Source organism: Drosophila yakuba, chromosome 3R (assembly GCF_016746365.2).
Source record: "Drosophila yakuba strain Tai18E2 chromosome 3R, Prin_Dyak_Tai18E2_2.1, whole genome shotgun sequence".
Lineage (NCBI taxonomy): Eukaryota > Metazoa > Arthropoda > Insecta > Diptera > Drosophilidae > Drosophila > Drosophila yakuba.
In genome coordinates this window covers 22802570-22822618 of record NC_052530.2, presented here as the reverse complement: position 1 = coordinate 22822618, position 20049 = coordinate 22802570, and the positions used below count along the sequence as shown (strand labels likewise).

The 20049-nt window shown below is 43.8% G+C and overlaps 1 protein-coding gene across 1 annotated transcript in view; it reads right to left on the bottom strand.

Moving 5' to 3' along the window:
- The window catches only part of LOC6538039 (dopamine receptor 2), a 30351-nt gene extending 13278 nt beyond the window's left edge, over nucleotides 1–17073 (bottom strand). The window contains exons 1-2 of the mRNA XM_039376755.1: nucleotides 16778–17073; nucleotides 15877–16329 (exon numbers count right to left, since the gene is read on the bottom strand). The gene's annotated coding sequence lies outside the window, so the exon portion shown is untranslated. The remainder of the gene's footprint in view (nucleotides 1–15876; nucleotides 16330–16777) is intronic.
- Nucleotides 17074–20049: the final 2976 nt, after the last annotated feature.

Here is a 20049-nt window from a genome sequence, read left to right as displayed (position 1 = left end):
TTGAGCCACCGTGGATTTAAGTGTTGAAACCCTTTATTATAATCCCACTACAAATATTTTATAAAATATTAAATAAATATTTATAATTTTTATAATATAATATTATTAGTTACCTAATAGACAACCTAAAATGCAATAATATTATTATCAGTAAGCAATTGAATATGAAAGCCAATTAAATTTGTTTTGACTTTCGACCAACTTTAGCATAAAATAATATGTAGCCTTTCAAGCAACTTCTAATTTTTGTACGTAATCAAGTTTGGATTCTTTTGACAAAAGTTTTCGTCGTTCTAATGAAGCTATTGTAATTGAATCGCTGGCAGGGCGGGCTATAAATTTCATTCAATTAAAATGTTGACTTTCGCATCCACAGGTAACCGAGTTAAGCAAATTTCCCGCGCACAAAAGCTAAACAAACACATTAATTAGAGGATTTTTTGGGCCTCCGCTGACTCCGCTGGTCGGAAATCCAGAGGAGGAGGAGGAGCTCACCAGCATTCACCTGCTCTCCTGCGCCCAAAAGGTGCGCAATTAATTGGCAAGCAGACACGCCAGCTGGAGGAAAGAGATCCTGGCGCAGGAGTTGGAGTAGAAGCTGCAGAATGAGTGAGGGAAGTGGAGGTCCTTGGAGGGGGAGGGGGCGAGTGCCACACAAATAAACAAATTAAATTACATTTGGAGTGCCAGGCTTGTTGGCAGGAAGTGAAGCGTGCGACCACCAGGACTTGAACTACAGGTCCCGGCAGGATGACTAAGTGGATGCTGCCTTTGTCACCGGCATTTGACAGAGGAAGTCAACAACTGTGCGCCGCATTATTCAAGAGTCCTGGCTCCTGTCGCCGCGAGTTGATTGCTAAGCCCCTCGCTTAATGTAAACAGCTGGCGATGGCATCTCTATCCAGAATTTCTATTGCACCAAGGTCCTGCATTGAGGTCCTTGCAGCCTTCGCACATCCAACATTGGCACTCGACGCCATTGAGATACTCACTTTTCGGGTTGGCTTAATCGAAAGGAGAATGCAGGTGGACGAGCTCAGTGGATTGGGAATAAGCTAGCTGAGCTGCTTTGAATGTGACTCAATCAACGAAATAGTCAGAGACATTGCTGCCACTTCGAGGTTGAACTTTTCCCTTTTAAATTTAGGATGCCACTCAGGATTTTAATAATTATAAGATGAAGCCTTTCTCCTGCCAACGCTGCATGATTATGTGTGAAATTGCTTGCTAATTGGCTTACCTTCGCAGCCTTAAATGGGACCCTTAAAATGGGCTTAATACACAAATTTGTGATCCTTTCATGAGGTTCATATCATTTGTTATTTAGATATGTTTGTGCCGTTCCACCGATTATCACCTGTCATCGCCAGGCGTGGAGCTGTGCTGGCATTACTCTGCAGCCAATCGAGCGGAGTAGAAGGAAGGACGAAGGACTCGTGCCTCTTGCCTTCTGCCTCCTGCCTCCCCATTCCTGCCACAACATTCCGGTTGCTCATTTCCGGGTCGCGTATGCCATAAATTTAGCTGCCTGCTGCTGTTGGCTGTTGGCTTATCTGGAACTCCTGCCCAACCCCGCCTCAGTAAACGGGGTCCAGAACAGAACAGAAACAGGAGCTGAAACCGAACTTGATCCAAGTCTGACACGTTTATGGTTTATGTTTTCCTTGGCCACATGGCAGCCACGGCTGAAACAGCGGAGGCAGCGTCTTTGCGCCGTTTTTTTTTTGTTCAGCAGTTTAGCACAATTTCCTGGCACATTTCTCACTCGTCCTGGCTAAAAAAGCTAACATTTTTTTCACTTACTCGCTCGCCTGATGAGGCTGTTGATGTGCAGTAAGTCAAAATGCGAGCTTGGGGCTCAGGGAGTTGGCATAAAAACAGGGCAACCGAACGAGAGACACGAAAATATGTGTGCACTGGGCAAACAAAGCTACACAAATATTCTGCACTTGAAAAGAGTGGCTCAAATGTCGAAATATGGCCCAAATTCATTTTACCCATTTTCCATTCAGAAATAAACAGTTTTTTTGACAAACATTGAAAAAATGGTTCAAATGCGTATTGCTATACCTCGCAATTTTTTACCTCGCAATTTCATTCCCAACCGATTGGCATTCCAATTTTGCCATTTTTTGCAAATTTTAATGATCAAACTTTTAATGATATCAAAAATGCAAAATTTGATGAAAATTTTATTTTCTGAAATCTTTCAAAATGTAAAACCTATCGTTAGCATTGATAATTAGCTGTAAAAAACACTCATTCTTTTAGTTTTGTAATCATTTTAAGCCAAGTAACAATGTTGAGAAGTATGGAGTTATTTTCCCAGTGTGGCAAAAATTCATATGAACAAGTGGGCGGTGCCCTGCAGCTTTCTGGGTTTTTCTCATATTTTTTTTTTTTTGCGTCTGGGCCGAGAAATTTAATTGAGGCAACCTTTAAGGTTGTTGGTGAAAGTAAAAAGTAAAAGCTGGGCAAAGCTGGCCGAAAGCCAAGTCTGGCCACTATGCAAAATGCTTTCGGCCAGGCCAGCAATTTGTATATGTGTGAAAAACCTTTTGACCCTTTTCAGTTAGCTGTTCGCTGTGTGCGTGCGTGGAAAAGCTGGAAAAGGCAGCGGGGTGGAAATGGTTAAGTCATTGAATGGCCTCATGAAAGTTAAGCAAACGCCCGTGCCGCATTTATATGCGGGTATACCGAAAATGGCCAGCGAGAGATTTTCCAGGAAAAGCGGTCAGAAAATCGTGCCCAGCATGCATGCGAACATTTCAGTTAGTTGCTTATTTCAACCAAAATTTCCATGCAGTACAGAGTATTTCAGTTTCGAGGAGTCTGCTCTTTCGTGCTCTTCGGTGGCCCACAAAATGAATTCCCTGCAATGGCAGTCGGTCGAAATTGATTTGGAAATACAGACAGACCCACTGCAGCACCGAATCACAACGCCAAATGACAACATAAAATTCTAGATCCTCGTGGCAAAATGTTTGGCATGTATCTCCGCCGCTGTGACAGCTGCAATAACAGTCTTTGAATTTAAATTGAAGTCAAGAAAACCGAACGGCCATCCAATAAAGTGCCAGCCGGCGGCCATTTGTTGAATTTTTATGCGAACCGTAATTACATGAAGCGATTTTCCATGTCGCATTGTTGCCTATTGAATTATTAAAACTTCCGAGACGATTCGATGTGTTTATTGAAATTGCCTGCCAACTGGCACCTAAGAAAAAGAACTCGCCGGGGAAAATGGAAAAAATCATGGAAAAGCGGACGAGTCTGCCACCACATACAGTCCAACTTCTTGGCTTCAAACTTGGGCAAATTGAATTTTTTGTGCGACGCGGCAACTTTTTGTTTGGCTCAAATTTCACTCAAAGGTGCAGGCTTCAGCTACTTTAAGTTTTGGATAAATTAAATAAAATGGGAAATGTGCCAGGTCTTCAAATTAGTCACAATGGTGTCCATGTCGCCGTCTATAAATATTCAGGCGTGCTAATAGTGCAACAAACTAATAAAAAACAAGTCAGCTGAGCACTCAGTACACTGTGTCCTGTACCTTCGATGTTCCTGGGAACACAATTTTTACGGCCTGATGTCAAGTGTAATGCCCAGCTTGAGTGCCACACCCCCACGGAAAAACAGCCTAATGCCGGAATTTATTAGTGGAGCTGGAGCTGCCATTGTTGTGCTCGTCGATAAGGACATGTGCAAGTAGGTGGGATTGGGATCCTGTCCCGACATCCATTAATTTCGTGCACTATCGCTGAATTGGAATCGCATGGCGGATAGACGAGCAAAGCCGCCGTGACATTGAACAACCTTTTCCTTTTCACAGCCTTCGTATTCAAATTAACTGGATGGAATAGACTACTATCTGTGGGCCCAAAGTATCAGTATCAGTATCAGTATCGGTGGCACCCACTTAGGCGCTCAATGGCGATAAATCGCCGCCTAAAATCTTCCAAATTGCTCCCTGAACATTTTTTTTTTTTTGGCGCTTTTGGGGCTTTTTTCAGGTAAACCAAGCGAAACAAAGTAAAGCGTTCGAGTGGCTCCCCCACCGGGGTCCAAATCTTTGACAATCTTAATGCGAATCCAAGTCAAACACACGCACTCTGGGGAAAAAGCACTGTTTTTGCCGACTAACCCGAGCGAGGCGAGGCACTAAAACGACGGTAAATACGGCGAGTTAAGGACTAAGGACTCAGTCATTCAGTCAGCCAGCCAGTCAGTCAGTCAGTTGGGTTCCGTTTTGGTTGGGTCCACAAATGAAATTTAATCACGCGCGTGTCGAAAACTCTCCGCCATTCAGAGCGCCGATGTTTGCTTTATTTTCGGCTTTGCAACTTGTGTGCCCCCAACCGATTTGATAATGCCTTCTATATCTCGGCTCTTGGCTTCCAGCTCCTGGCTCCCAGCTCCTGGCTCCCAGCTCCTGGCTCCTGGCCTTCGTATCCCAGATCCCTCGGTGCCGGCCTGCTTAATTATGTCACAAATATTTACACCGGTGGCAGAGTGTCATGGCACGCGAGGAATCTAGCCGAGGCAAACAGAAATCAAACGAAAGGAAACAACGGGCGGGGGGTCCTTTGTTTTTCGGTTATACTTTAATACTATGTATATATATACTTTTTGTTTCGCTATTCGGGGCAATCAAGGACGAATAAGGATGGCGGCGTGGTGGGCACGAAAGTGGATTCCGTGATAATGGCTGGCATTAATTTGTGGCTCGCACAGACAGCTCGTGAGACGGAATCGACAGCCCAAACTCCGGTCCTCAGGATTGGCACCCCAAACGGAAGCGGCAGCAGGAAACACGCAAATTATCCTTCTCATTCTGCACTCAAAAAATTGCCAGGCATTAAAATATAGAAAATTGTAGGCAAATTCGGAATTAAGAACGTGAGCGGTCTTTTCTTAATGGTACACCTATGCGTATACGTCATATATATTTACAGACCGGACCACGTTGCGTATGCGTAATTTGCCGTATTGTAGCCATGAATGCACTAAACATTTAAGTTGTTTGACAGTAAAAAAAAGCGCTTGGCAATCGAAAATCGCACGACTCTATTTTATTACCCAGGCCTTTCGATTCTGCGAGTGTGTGTGCTGGCAACTTCGCTTCCGAGTTGCTATTGTTGCGGAAATACCTTTGGCATGTTAAAAGTTATTGCCGAGTCTGGCACACTCACACATGCTCCTCGGCAGAGAGACACATTTAACGCGCTTGTCACGCAATGAATAATGATTGGACAGGACGACAAGCGGCAAGGACAACAACCAGCACAACCAGTACAACGACAACTACAGCGAACTCTTCGCCAAACAACAAGGTGAATGGCAACGGCAGCGTTCAGGACATTCAGGATATTCGGGCTGTAGGCACCGAGATACACTTACACCAACGTCTGCCGGCTGTCAGTGAGCCAATCGAGCATTGGGCATTACTTTAAGTGGCATATTGCTCATGCGACATGTGGTCCCCCGACCAGAGATGTCAGCATCTTGGCATCCTTTTGCTCCCCGGTGTGTCGTGATTAATAATTAACTATTGTCACAAATTGGATGTGGGTCAGGACTCTGGGATATTCTGTGCACAGGAAGAAATCTTCTGGTGACGTTGGTTTATGGGCACTCCTAAACAAAGGTTAGCTTTGTTGACCATATTTGTATCAATCCTGCAATGCTATGAATTACTAAGTTTATTAAAACGTAACATTGCAGTTGATATGTCATGCTGATGCTCCACAAAGTGACATCTGTTTTGATTTGCAAAACAAGCCCACCTGATGACCAATTCCGCTGAAAGTGTTTCCCGTGCGGCTTTCGTCTTTTGCCCTTTTCGTCCTTTTGCTAGCAAATCAAGTTACCAAGCAGACCACACGGAATGTCGTGACAACCGTGACAGTCGCGGAATGCACAGCAAGCCGGGGAAATTCAGCTGAAAACGAACACACTACTGACGTCATCCGGAAAAGCGGAGAGACGGAAAAACGCCAACTAATCCAAATCTCGTGAGCTGTCGGGCTGAGCACACATGAGCGAATCATTTGACCAAATATTTGCATAATTCGAAATCAATACCCCCCAGCCGCGACCTGAGTTTTCGAGTTCATCGCATACGGATTATGATTAATTTGTTGCAGTCGTCGGATGAAATGTGTACGGCATTCAGTGTGTTTTCCCCCTGCTCTCGTATTCCGTATTCTGTCTTCCGTATTCCGTTTGCCGTTCTGCTATATTTTTACCCGGAAATGCCAAATGGGGCTCGTAAACTAACGAGCTTCAGCTCTAAAACTACAGACTTTTGCACCACGCGACTATCCCTACTCCCAGGATATAGGTTCACTTTCATTTCATCGTCTCAGGACGCACGCACGCACTCGTTTGATTGAGGACCCAAAGGACATATTTAAAGTTAGTTTTTGATGAGTTGGCATGAGTTTTATTAGCGGCGCCCAAAGTTTCCCTTTGAGCAGCGGCTCTTCGCATGCCAAATGTGACAGCTCGATGAGCATTGGGCATCGAATTAAAAATGTATCACATCGCAGACTAACTGGAAGGAAAATCCGGCAAACAGCCGAGGGTGGTTGCCTCTAATGGGTTTTGCATAATTTTCGGGGCAATGAATGCCAGTCACATGACCGCATGACATATATCTTTCGGCGCTGCCTGATGATATGATAACAACATAAAGAACTCCGTCAGCGGATCCTTCAGCAAACATGAGCAAATTACAAATCGTCTGCACACGCCGTCCGCATCCCCAATGCTCCACAGCTTCGGAGCTCCAGAGCTCCAAAGCTACTTGGCTCCAATGCCAGTTCCAATAATGAAACCCAATCCTCAGCGGAGATCCCATCGGCGCTGCTGATTTGGCTCGGGAAATCGGCCCAAGTTTGCTAATTAAAATGGGAAAATGGCTAACGAAATAGAAAGTGCTTTTACAAATATACATTTTGTATCTTAACTAATGCTGTGAGTTATAAGTTGTATTACTGCAAGAAACAAAATAGTTATCTTGCTCCTTTTCATTCAATACTTCTTAGCTAATTCCAATTTTCCCCGCTTTTGATTGGCTATTTAATATCCAATTTCCCCGCCGTTTTGCCGCCAAAAGTTCCCAAATGGCCTCGGCACGTGTGACTGTGAAACAATTTCAGTTGCAGCCAGGATAATTTCGATATAATAACAAGATGCCAGAAGTCACGTCGTTCGTGGGTGTGGGCACTCCGCCAGGACGAGTTCGAAGAGTGGTAGCGAATTCATCAGCGGTCCTGTCAAAGTCGAACTGAAATATTGACTGCAGGATGGCAGATAAGGACGAAAGCGGAGGCAACAAAGACAAAGGACACAAGCAGTAGCCTCGGGCGGATGAATATGGCAAGACAATGAGACTGTGACTACATAACTTTTCTTTTCTTTTTTATTTTTTTTTCTATTTGTTTCCTTCTCTGCCGCTGGAATATCAGCACTTTAATATCTGATACCAACCCGGCACTTCGCCACTTATCGACTGCTCCTAATGGCCACGCAAAACGGCCACTTATAGTTTTATTACAGCCTCGTATCCATTTTGATTTGCTGGCTGTCGTGAGAAAACAATTTTCCACGAATAATTTGCCAGCCATATCTGTGGGGCTTTTGCGATGCCATATCAATTTTGTGTTCCTATGTACTGGAAAAAATATTTCATTACAGATATGACTGCACAAATAAACTCCAGACAGTCAATAACTTTTGATAGGACATTTTTGTTTTGCGAAAGATCATGAAGCAGGAATAAAGAGTTTGGCGAGAGATGTATAACTTTTTGAAGGATTCATTTGAGAAAGGATACCGTATTATAGCTTGGCATGGATTTAGCTTGCCAGTGCTGCTGCACTAACATGGTTTGCACAATAAATGCCATGCAGGTCCTGTGGCCAGCAAGCACGCAAGTCCTGTCGGCACATAGTGCACTCGGTCGCATTTGGCCATACTTTAGCATTTCGCCAGACAGCCGGAGGCCTTGGAGGCCATTTGGCTGGCAGTTCCTTGGCCAAAGGCTTATCGTGGCTGTGCCAGTTTCTGGGCTCTCTGGTTGCAACTTAATCGGGGCATCTTGGCCCAGAGAGCTGGTAGTGCATGTGGGCAGACTTGGAGTGACATTCTAATCAAGTGCACATTAGCATGCTGGATAAGAAGTGCTGCGCTGCGAAGTGGGTTAAGATCCGCTGGCAGTCATGCAACAACACACGTTACACTTTCCTGCAGCTGATTAGGTTTGCCCTGCTGGCGAAGGGGTGCGCAGATTTTATGGCTAATTAGGTCGCGAAATTAACATTAAATGCCAATCTGCGCGGCACGGAAGCCAAGGAAGTTGCGAAAGTCGGAGGAAGGATGTGCAAGGATATGGCGCACACTACATGTCTAGGTGTATTCGTATGTGTGTGTGTGTGGGTGGCGGATGCCTGACATTTGCCAACTACGGCAAACAAGTTAAGACTGCGCTTCGCAGCGGCAAGTTGGCTGCGAAAAACTCATTTCGACATAATTAGTTGAGCGAAGCACCTGACCCCTTACACCTCACCCCTTCGCCCCCCGCCGAAATATATCCGCCCACCCGGACAGCTCGCTTTTCAGCATTTCGCATTTCGCATTTCGTTCGGCGGCGAAATAAAATGAAAATTGCTCACAGTCACCGGCAATATTCCTTAGCCATCTCGTTTTCTGCCAACTCAGGCAGTTTATTAAGGCGAAAATAATAAAAAAAACAAGAGAGAACGCTATAGTCGAGTTCCCCGACTATCTGATACCCGTTACTCAGCTAGTGTAAGTGCGAAGGACAGTTTTTGGCGGTTTGTGGGCGTTAGAGTGGGCGTGGCCAAAAGTTTTTTGGCAAATAGATAGAAATTTACAAGACTAATACAAAAATGAAAAAATATCAAAACATTTTTCAAAAGTGTGGGCGTGGCAGCTTTGGGCGGTTTGTGGGCGTTAGAGTGGGCGTGGCAAAAAGTTTTTTTGCAAATCGATAGAAATTTACAAGACCAATGCAAAAATGAAAAAATATTAAAACATTTTTTATAAATGTGGGCGTGGCAGTTTTGGGCGGTTTGTGGGCGTTAGAGTGGGCGTGGCAACCTGAATCGACAAACTTGCGCTGCGTCTATGTCCCTGGAGTCTGTATACTTAATCTCAACTTTCTAGCTTTTGTAGTTCCTGAGATCTCGACGTTCATACGGACAGACGGACAGACGGACAGACGGACAGACGGACGGACAGACGGACATGGCCAGATCGACTCGGCTACTGATCCTGATCAAGAATATATATACTTTATATGGTCGGAAACGCTTCCTTCTGCCTGTTACATACTTTTCAACGAATCTAGTATACCCTTTTACTCTACGAGTAACGGGTATAAAAAATGAGAACGGAGAACACAAAGTCGGGGCATTAAAAGCGAACTGAGCAAACTCGGCACAAAAAGCGGGCGAGCCAAAAACCAAAACCAAACAAAAAGGTGAAAATTAGAAATATAAATAAGCATGTATTTTCATGGCGCTACAAGCCGAGGAAAACAAAACCCGCTGCTGGCTGGCAAAACAAAATCTGCTTCGCTGAGCTATTTGCAATCATGAGAAATATTATTTTAATTTTGGTGTAATAATTTGCAAGGGAACATCATTTTCATAAGCCCCCCTTCCCCCCACTCAGCCCCCTTTGGCGCGAAAAGAGGCCAAATGCGAGATGTCTATCCTTGGCATGAAACGAAAATGAATTTAAATACCTGAACGTGGCTGGCGCCCACGCCGACCGAAAGCCACCCAACCACCCAAGCACCCATCCGTCTAACCACCCACTTCCTCTGCCTCCACCTCCACCTCCACCTCCGCCTCTCCCACTTTTGCACCTCGTAATGCTGCCAGGAAAACACGCATCTACGCTCATCCAAACTCATCAGGGAGAGCCACCCAACTGGGGGACAGGACCTGCTCTCCGCTCCGCTCTGTTCCACTCCAGCCCCATCCTTTCATCCTGCGGCTGCCACCGGCGAATTGTCATTCAAATCTGTCGCATCGCCCACAGCGCCAAGTGGGCGGGGGTGTTGTAGGCGTGGCAGGGGGTGGGCGTGTCAAGCACGCAGTTTACTGCAAATTTTATTTGTTGCTGTAATTTTGAGCGTTTTGCGCTTAGCGGCCGCGTGTATCTGAACGTACACGTAGAGAAAATATGCCACTAATCTCTTTGCAGTTTTCTAAAGTTGTTCATTGTTAGGTATAATTTTCCAACAGGTACAAAACGAAAATTTTCTAACTTGCATTTTGATAACAACTTGTTACCCATTATTTTTCGCTGTGCTTTTGCCACCCTGCCTTGGCCGCCTTTGTGTGTGTGTGCGTGCTGAATCTGTGTGCTGGTGCGTCGGTGTGTGTGTGTGTGTGCGTGCCATTCATTATTTTCAATTTTTCAATTCAGAAAGTTTCCATTGCCCGTTTCTGGCTGCTGTAAAGTGTTTCGTCCCTAGCGCAGCCAATTTTCGTAAATTTTTGCAATTTATTACGATTTTCGTTTAATTTCGTTGTCGCCGAGCGTCCCACCCTCGGGCGCAAAAAAATATAAAAAATCCGCAGAACCGCCGCCCACCAGGCGCCTTTTTTTCTATGTGGCATTTCGAATTTTGTGGCATAATTTCCAGGGCGAAGCAAGAAAAAATTGAAGGCAATGCAGAGTGTGGGTGGCTTCGATGCGATGGTTGGATTGGCAAGAAAGAGGCCACTCCATCGATTATTGCCTGTTAATTCTTCTCGTTGGCCGGGTGTTGAAAAGTTTACCCAGTGAGCGGCAAGCGGCGAGCGGCCGAAAAGAAAAGTCAATTAGAGCAATTGAACTGGCGCGCCAGAAATTGCAGGGTTCCCAGTTCGTGGAAATCGAAAAGTTTTGGCGCCCCTCGAATATCGGAGCGAACGACGGACAATTGTAAGTGACAGCACGTGTTGGGAATTAGCTAAGTAAATGAGGGGGCTCACAGATCCTGCCAGGAATGAAAATGAACAGCCGAGTCCTTGGGGAGTTCGTCTAAGAGGCGGCAAAATAATGGAAAGCCATTTAATGGCTGACAGAGCTCCGAATTTCATTGAACCGAGCTTACGAGGAACAACTAGCTGTTTCTAGCTTTCGTTCTTCATTAGCACACCGATGTACTGCGATTATTTGCGGGATCACATTGCCCGTATCAGAATGGAAAATGTCTCGTTTTTCCTGGCTTACCTTGAGGCCTCTCGACGGGCGACGTGCCATCAATTTCCCAGGCCTCAATCCTTTTTGGCCAAGTGCCCAAGTCGTCCAGCTGCTACATTAATCATTCCCCAGTGGCCAGTGGCAAAAAACAAAGAAAGCTCGACCGCAACAACGGCTCACACTCACACACACACATATTCGCTTTTGGCCAGGTGGGTTTCGGGCCCAAACTGCTGGCCTGTCATAAGTTATTAACAAAACGACCCTTTAGCCCACATACGCCAAAGCAATTCGTAAAGTGCCATCACAGCCTTACCCACGCCCACACACACACAGGCACACTCACATCGATACTTACAGGCACTCACAGATACACACAGATACACACCGCACGCACACCAGCGCAGGGAGTGCAATTCAAGACAATACTTAAAGCAAACACTCGAACAAGCGGCTAAATACACAGAGAGACAGGAAAGAGCAAGAGCTTTAAGTCCCCTTTAAATGCGCCAAAAAGTATGCAACACTATTTGATGGCTTAACAAGTTCTTTGGACTAATTTCGTAGTTTGGCGCCACTTTCGAGCACTCTATCCAGCGTTCAAAATTAAATATTAGGTGATAGTAGATGATAAGAAGTTGCTGCCCCTGTAATGTGCAAATTCTGTAAGAAGGCACTGCCATTTTCGCTCACTGCACTGATTGGACAAACAAGCGTCGGCAGCATTTTGCAGATTTTGTGTGGAATTTCAAGCACGTTGCATTCTGTTACATTTTCTTTGGCCGAAAAGGGAGGGAGGGGGGTGCGAAGGATTGGAGGCGTGGCCGGCTAGATGGATGGCCGTATTGGGGGCGGGGTGCATCCGAAATTATGACCACTCGGACCCAATTTACTGGCAGTGTGCCAAGGACGCAGACATCGCTCCCTGTGGCGGCTGACAGCTCATTGGAATTTGGAAATGTGGAATTTGGAATTTTCATTAGTGTTACAAGTGCGCCGCCATTGAGACGGGCGGCCAAGTCGCCAAGCCAACAAAATCACTTTGAAAAAAAGCGGTGACCTTTGCAAATACAACTGCTCACGCATGGGGCGGGGTCACACCAGTGGACATACAGAGACATATGGGTGTGCAAGTGAAACATCCTAACAAGCTCAAGATAAATGTGCTGCGGGCAGTGCAAAAGTTTCGAATGTTTGGCATTGCATGCTTTCAGGGGCGTTACCAACAGCATTCACATGGGATCCTTGTGAAGGACGCTACAAATGCGGTTAAAAAGGACTTACAGCCACGCCTATCAGCTGTGCGCACTTTAACTAGGCTCATGAATCAGCTTCTATTGCTTCCAATCCTTCAAATCAAAAGTACGTAACAAAATCAAACACAAACAAAAGATATTCTTATAAGTAATATTTAAAAATTGTTTAAAATTGCATCAACACCTAAAAAAAGTTGGAAAATTTCGCTTTTTCGGTGGCCAGCCAACTTTGGAGTGGCGCTAATGTGTAAAACTATTTAAGTGCCACACCCACTACCCCGGCGCCCCCCAAATTCACCACCCCAAAAACATTGTTGCAAATTGCCGCCCGCTTTGTTGCTGTTGTGGTAATTGCACTTGCTGGTTTATTACCCACACAGCCATAAAATGTAATGCACATGATGTAAGTACTTAAATATGGCAAAGGATCCGCCGATGCGTAGCCCCCAAAAATTTTTGACTGCTGTCAATGTCAATTAGCGTTGCACATAATATGTATGTAAGTATATAAGGGGTAACACGTCGTCCCCACTCCCCATTCCCATTCCCCCACTCCATTTGGAACCGCCAAATTATTCCACCTGACATTCCGTCGACGTTTATCGGGGATTTTTGGTTTCGCCAGCACTAAGCAAACAAAACTGAAAGCGGATTTGTGTGTTTGTGTTGTGTTGTGCTGTGTTGTGTTGTGTTGTGCATACATTGTTGTCCTTCGTCCTTTGTGTCCTGTGTCATTGTTTGCATGTGTGGTGTCGAAGTAAAAACGAAACAATCAAGGAATGCGGCACAAATAAATCGCCATGCCTCTGCCTCTGCATTTGACGCACCAAAATATCCTTAATGGCTGAGGGGCAACACCTCGGGCATTTCTTGTTACTACAGTGAAGCTCCCATAAGTCGCACTTCGTTGCATGAGTTAGTGTAGAAGAACTTCAAAGAATATACAAATAATAACTTGTATTGAAAAGTTACAAAGTAACCAAACAAGTTGAGTGTAGAACCAACATTTTAAAGCTTAAAGATTTTTACATAGTTTGGCCAGCTTAAAGATGAGTGACATAATATACAAAACTTGAGGACAAGCCTATTTTCACGACACCTTAATTGCTTTGCAGAGAATTCAATTAAGTTGCAACCGGAGAAGCTCATCTGTCCACTCGTAAGGATATCAGGATTCGGCAGATCTGAAGCTTGAGCTGCAACACTGGGTACATGTGAGTGTGGCACTTCCGCTGTGGCAAATAGATTTCCTTTGTGCTATCGAAAGCATTTTTAGCCCACAATACACATATGCGCCCATAAACATCCAATTCACAAACTATTTCAATTACAAAGAGGAGGAAAGTCGGCGGCTACAAGTGCGTACCTGTGTGAGTTTTCTGGGCGGAAAATGCGGGAAAAGGGCTTTTCTATTTCCGCTGCCAACGCACAAGTGCCGTTAAATTCACGCGGCTCTCCACTGCAGCGGAAATAGACCTAGGACATTGTTTTTTCTCAAAAATGATTCCATAAAATGTATTTTAGTTTAATAAATATATTTTGCAAACAAATTGAATTGACTTTCAAAGCTGGCAAACAGAAATGCATCAGTGATTAAGATGCAAATAAAAGCAGTTCAATCAATTGCTGATCTACCGCAAAGTGTCTACAGGCAAATAAGTGCCGAATAAATATATTGATCTGCAAAACCACCGGCAATTCGGTTTCGAAGCTTAAGGCTGCTATTATTGTGGCCGCAGCTGTTCACATACGACTGTGTGCTATAGGACCTGTTCTCTGAAATATTTATATGCAAATAAATAGTTTAGCGAGCTATCAGCTCCGCATGTGTGCGTGTGGGCTGCCATTGTCATTATGCGTGGTGTGCACACATCAGGGGCGCTGCGCATCGGGGGGCGTGTCATAAACAACATACACACACACTCATACGCACACACACAGAGACATGAACATGGCTCACAGATTGTTGGAGAGAGAATCCTTCGAGCTCGGCGTACTATTACCCATTAATGGTGTGTGGCGTTTAATTGCTAATCTATTAGTGCCAGGACAGGACCTCGAGGTGCTAAACTCAAGACCCGGATATTAGACAGTTATACTCGTGTTAGGTCAGGTCGTGAATGGGCGGAGTGGGCGGGGCGATTTAATTGCCAGGAATGCGTCTTAATTATAAAATCAATGGGCAAACAAAGGCTGCTGGAATTTGCACAAGAATGAGCCGCCTAATTAACCGTAATGTCAGTTTGGGTTCGTTGGAATTCACTTTTATGTCGGCGTTTTTGTGATGTGGTATCCCGATACATGTGTTATGGGTTTGTTGCGCCTTAATCGACCGTAATGTAATTAAATACCGGGCCAAAAAAAAGCCAATCAAAACAAACTCAAACTATGGCGAGAAACCAGAGCTGCGAATGAAATTGCCCACAGAAAGTCAAGAGGGAGCAAAAAAACAAAAGACTTTTCGAATAGAATTTGCATCGGCGCAAAAAAAAAATGTGTATATATTTGTATACGCCAACATAGTGACGCTGTTGACTTTCATTACCTTGCGCAAATAGAGGGAAAGTCATTAAAAATTTTAATGAAGAAAGTTTTTGCCTTTGTTTTCCGCTGTCGCCGTCATCATCCATCGTCTTTGGGTGGCGCCTCAACTTGATATTTAAATTTTGTTTTTTGTCAGCACTTCTCCGCTTTATTGTTAACAACAATCGGGCTATCCGCATCCGCATCCTCATTCGCATTCGCATCCTCATAAACGGCATGATTTATTAGAGCGATAAAGCGATTAAATTAAAATTGATTTATATGGCAGGAGCGGCGAGGACAACTAGCTTCTTGTGTCCTGATTATGTTGGCCCGCCTCTCCCGCTTCTTTCGCTTTTCCCGACTTTTCCAACCGAGAGCAAAAAACCGAAGTAAAAACTTACTAATTTATGCAAAGCAGGCGGACTGCTTGAGGAACTGCCGCGGGACAACATGGCGTATGATTAACCTAAATGTTCGGCCCTGATTTCCCCCTGCTTTACATTTAAATTGCCAAACTAAATAAAATAAAATAAAAAAACACAGCGCCCGAGGCTTCAATTACTTCCCGCTGCGAAAAAGGTCCTGTCTGCACATCCTCGTGTATCTTGTGTGTTATTTTCCGGCTTGTTTGCACTGGCAAAAAGGACAGCCACGCAACTAATTTGTTCGGCACAAATAAAGAGCCAAATAAATAGACGGGAATTGACGAACTTTTACCCAAGCCAGCTTTGATTTCGACCAAGTTTATTGGATTGCCAACCCACTGGGAATCGTCCTGCCGCCCTAACTCCTCTGACTCCTACAGCTCCCTCAGCCCAGAAGTTGCAGAGGATTTGGGGGCAATGATGATGGCCCAATCCACACTCACCGTCGGATGCAGTTCCTCCTGCCTCCACTCTCTCTATCGATGCTGCAGCTGCACGTCCTGTTGCCGTTGCCGTTGCCTTTGTCGTTGCCCCGTGGCGATGTCCTTCGAAAATTCCGGTGCCTTATTTTTCAGTTTTGTGTTCCTTATATTTTGCTGTAGCCCGGACGGCTGTTGTGGTTCTTGCACTGACGTTGCGGTCCAAATTGAATTTCACTTGGAAAATATACGAGCATGATTAATCACTTAACGAAGGCAGGACGCTCTGGCCGCAAAACCAGGACCAGCCAGGACCAAGGATATCCAACCCGCACAAGAAGCACCGCATTGCGTTAACTCGTTTGGTTTTCTGCAGCTGATTCGATTTGCCAGATTCCTGTCGAACATTAGCTTTTAAGTGTATTTTTTTGAAAATGTTCGAACCCTCGATTTATTATTAATGCATTTTTGCAAGTACTATAATTTATTTGAAACACTTTACTTCTGATTATCGCTAAATGAAATAACGTAGTGATTATTCAGTGAGCTCTTTTGATTCTTGCATGAAATTTACGTTTTTGAACATTTTTTCTTAGCTTTAAATTTATTGAATATTAATTATAAAATCATAAGTAGCAAACTTTAATCTTAGTTTTTGTCGCTTGAAGAGTGAACAAGTTTAACAACTAAAAAGTCAGATAATTCTAGGCTTAAATGCTCAGCAGGCATAATATTTAAGCACTTGTTTAGATTTAAAATAAAATTTTTAAAGTATTTTAAAGAAAATTATAATTTAATTCAAAGTGTTAGAGATAATCTGATCATCTGAAACTTTTATCCTTTCATTGAACAATCAAATCAAATTTTATTTCTTAAAAAAAGAATCACCAAAAAAAAAGGGGTATAATTATTATAATTTATGTACCATTTGAGAATTCATTTATTTGAGTAATTTATTAGTACAGCACTTCTTTTTGTTGCAATCACTTTATTCGCGATTCTTTGACGACACCGTGTCCATTCACTAATTCATTCACTCGCTGAGTTCGCTCGCGAATTTCATTCACAAAAACTCGATTTTGGCCACTTGGCGGAGCAGAGTCCAGCGCGACCAGAACGCCACTGATAGCGACTGAAGAAGGCGACCGAAATCGGAGGAAGAACGCGGTCAGGACCTGCCGCGAAGGCTCACAGCACAGGAGTGACGAGGACTCGCTCGGCCGAGGACTTCGGCTCGGCCTGCGTGGAGTGACGAGCTGGCAGGATAACACACGAGGACGATGATGGCAGCTCTGCCTGCAAGAAGCTACCATTGACGGTTCGCTGCGAGGCAGCAGCAGCCGACCCACACACACACACACACTGCCACTGTGCCACACTCACACTTACGCGTCACGCACACACGGACATTTGTTGCAACCGCCAGGATAACGCGAGTTGTGTAGCACACTTTTGCGGGCCGCGCGTTCGGGAAAGCATTTCGGCCCTCTGAATGCGGCCAACAGCCCGGCGTTTTCCAGCTGTTTGCTTGGCGCCAAAATTCTTACTCCTTACTGCGCAGACTCGAAAGTGTTATACTGATTTTACGCTCCGTTCGATATAACAGAATTTTCCAGGAGCGGTTCAGTGCATAATCAAATCATAAGTAATACTTGTGTTGTTAACATTTTCCTTAAGTGCGTTAAATAGAACTTTCCTTTAAGTCTTAAGTGTTAAGCTGATATGTTTATCTTCATAATATTAAATATATCTGTTGCTATTTCAATCTATCTAAACACACTTCCTTCCTTCCCTTCACAGCTGTGTTTCAACTTTAAATTTAAGGCTAACTTTCCAGCAGTAATGCGAATAATTTTGTTATCCTGGCCAGAGCTCCCCCACCGAATTATGGCACGTGGAGCATTTTTGGCACATGAAATACTTGTCTACCCGCTTGGCACATTAGGTATTTAAAAAGTTGTTAAGCAAACTTTCAAATTAAATACCCGGGGGCTTAAACGGGGCGACCTCCCCAGGCACACGAGTATTTCCGGGGGACACAAGGATCTCCGGCGTGTCCTGGCAGCCGGGTCTTTGGTACTTGATGCCTGGCAGAGTGCATTCTGCACTCATTTATTGCATTTTGCATGTGCAAAGAGCGTTTTTTATTATTGCACCCACGTCCAGGATGTGTGAAGAGCAGCAAATTAAGGAATTCCGTCTGCGAGGAGTAATTAAAATTGTGAAGAAAGCCATAATGCAAGTGTTTACATTGCAGAACTGCCCAACTAAGGCGAGTTGAGCCGAGCACCCGGCAAAGTGTTTTAATTGAGAGCTTAAGTGTTATCCTTTCGCCAGCAAGTATTCCAATATGCGAATACATATGATGCCAAATTTTGTGCTGCGAACCGAAACGTAACGAAATAAAATATGAAAACAGTAAATAGAAAACAGAAAACATAAAATAGGAAAATGCAAATGGCAGGCCGCCTGCAATGAGATTAAAAATGCATGACATCAATTATAAGAAGTTTTCTTAATTTCCTTCCGCCCACAACTCACTCGCTTTCCCCCCTCCCCCCATTTTTCCTTTCCAACTTTTTCCAATGCGAACTACTCGACAAGGGCAACGCACATGCACACATTTTCGCAGAGAGCACATTTGTTTATTCCTCGATTGCGTACAAACATTTGCATTTGCATAGACAAGTTAAAAGCATCTTTTCACCGCCGCCCGCCCGCCAAATCCGTAGCACACTGAAAGAAAACACGCAGCCTTTTTCAGGATGCAAACTAGAACAGGACATGTATTTATTAAATAGTAATATTTCTACAAATAGACTTTGTTAAAATAATTTTTCGCCATTTTTCGAATGCTGTAATAAAAATACTGATAATTATTTACGTAAAAAAACAGAAAAACGATCTTCGCCAAAATTTCGATATTTACGATTGGTATTTTCGGTATAATTTCTCTTAAAATGGTTAGAAATGGTATAATTTCTCTTAAAATGGTTAGAAAGCGAAAAGAATTACAGTTTTTTACTCCTAATTACCAATACTAGCCAACCAAATCATTTTTTGACCGACTTTGTTAACATAATTTTTGGCCATTTTTTCGCATTTTTTGTAAGGGGTAACATCATCAAAATTTGCAAAAAATGTGAAACAAATAGAATCTCCATTTGTAAATACTGTTCGATTGGGAATTTAATTACGAACTCAATGATGTATAGCATTCCATATTTGGACCACTATTTTGAATGCTGTGATAAAAATACTGATAATTATTTACGTAAAAAAACAGAAACACGATTTTTGCCGAAATTTTAATATTTACGATTGGTATTTTCGGTATAATTTGGCTGAAAATGGTCAGAAAACGAACAAGAGAGAACGCTATAGTCGAGTTCCCCGACTATATGATACCCGTTACTCAGCTAGTGTAAGTGCGAAGGACAGTTTTTGGCGGTTTGTGGGCGTTAGAGTGGGCGTGGCCAAAAGTTTTTTGGCAAATAGATAGAAATTTACAAGACTAATACAAAACTGAAAAAATATCAAAACATTTTTCAAAAGTGTGGGCGTGGCAGCTTTGGGCGGTTTGTGGGCGTTAGAGTGGGCGTGGCCAAAAGTTTTTTGGCAAATAGATAGAAATTTACAACACCAATACAAAAATGAAAAAATATCAAAACATTTTTCAAAAGTGTGGGCGTGGCAGCTTTGGGCGGTTTGTGGGCGTTAGAGTGGGCGTGGCAAAAAGTTTTTTTGCAAATCGATAGAAATTTACAAGACCAATACAAAAATGAAAAAATATTAAAACATTTTTCAAAAATGTGGGCGTGGCAGTTTTGGGCGGTTTGTGGGCGTAAGAGTGGGCGTGGCAACCTGAATCGACAAACTTGCGCTGCGTCTATGTCCCTGGAGTCTGTATACTTAATCTCAACTTTCTAGCTTTTGTACTTCCTGAGATCTCGACGTTCATACGGACAGACGGACAGACGGACAGACAGACGGACGGACAGACGGACATGGCCAGATCGACTCGGCTACTGATCCTGATCAAGAATATATATACTTTATATGGTCGGAAACGCTTCCTTCTGCCTGTTACATACTTTTCAACGAATCTAGTATACCCTTTTACTCTACGAGTAACGGGTATAATTACAGTTTTTTACTTCTAATTACCAATACTAGCCAACCAAATCATATTTTGTG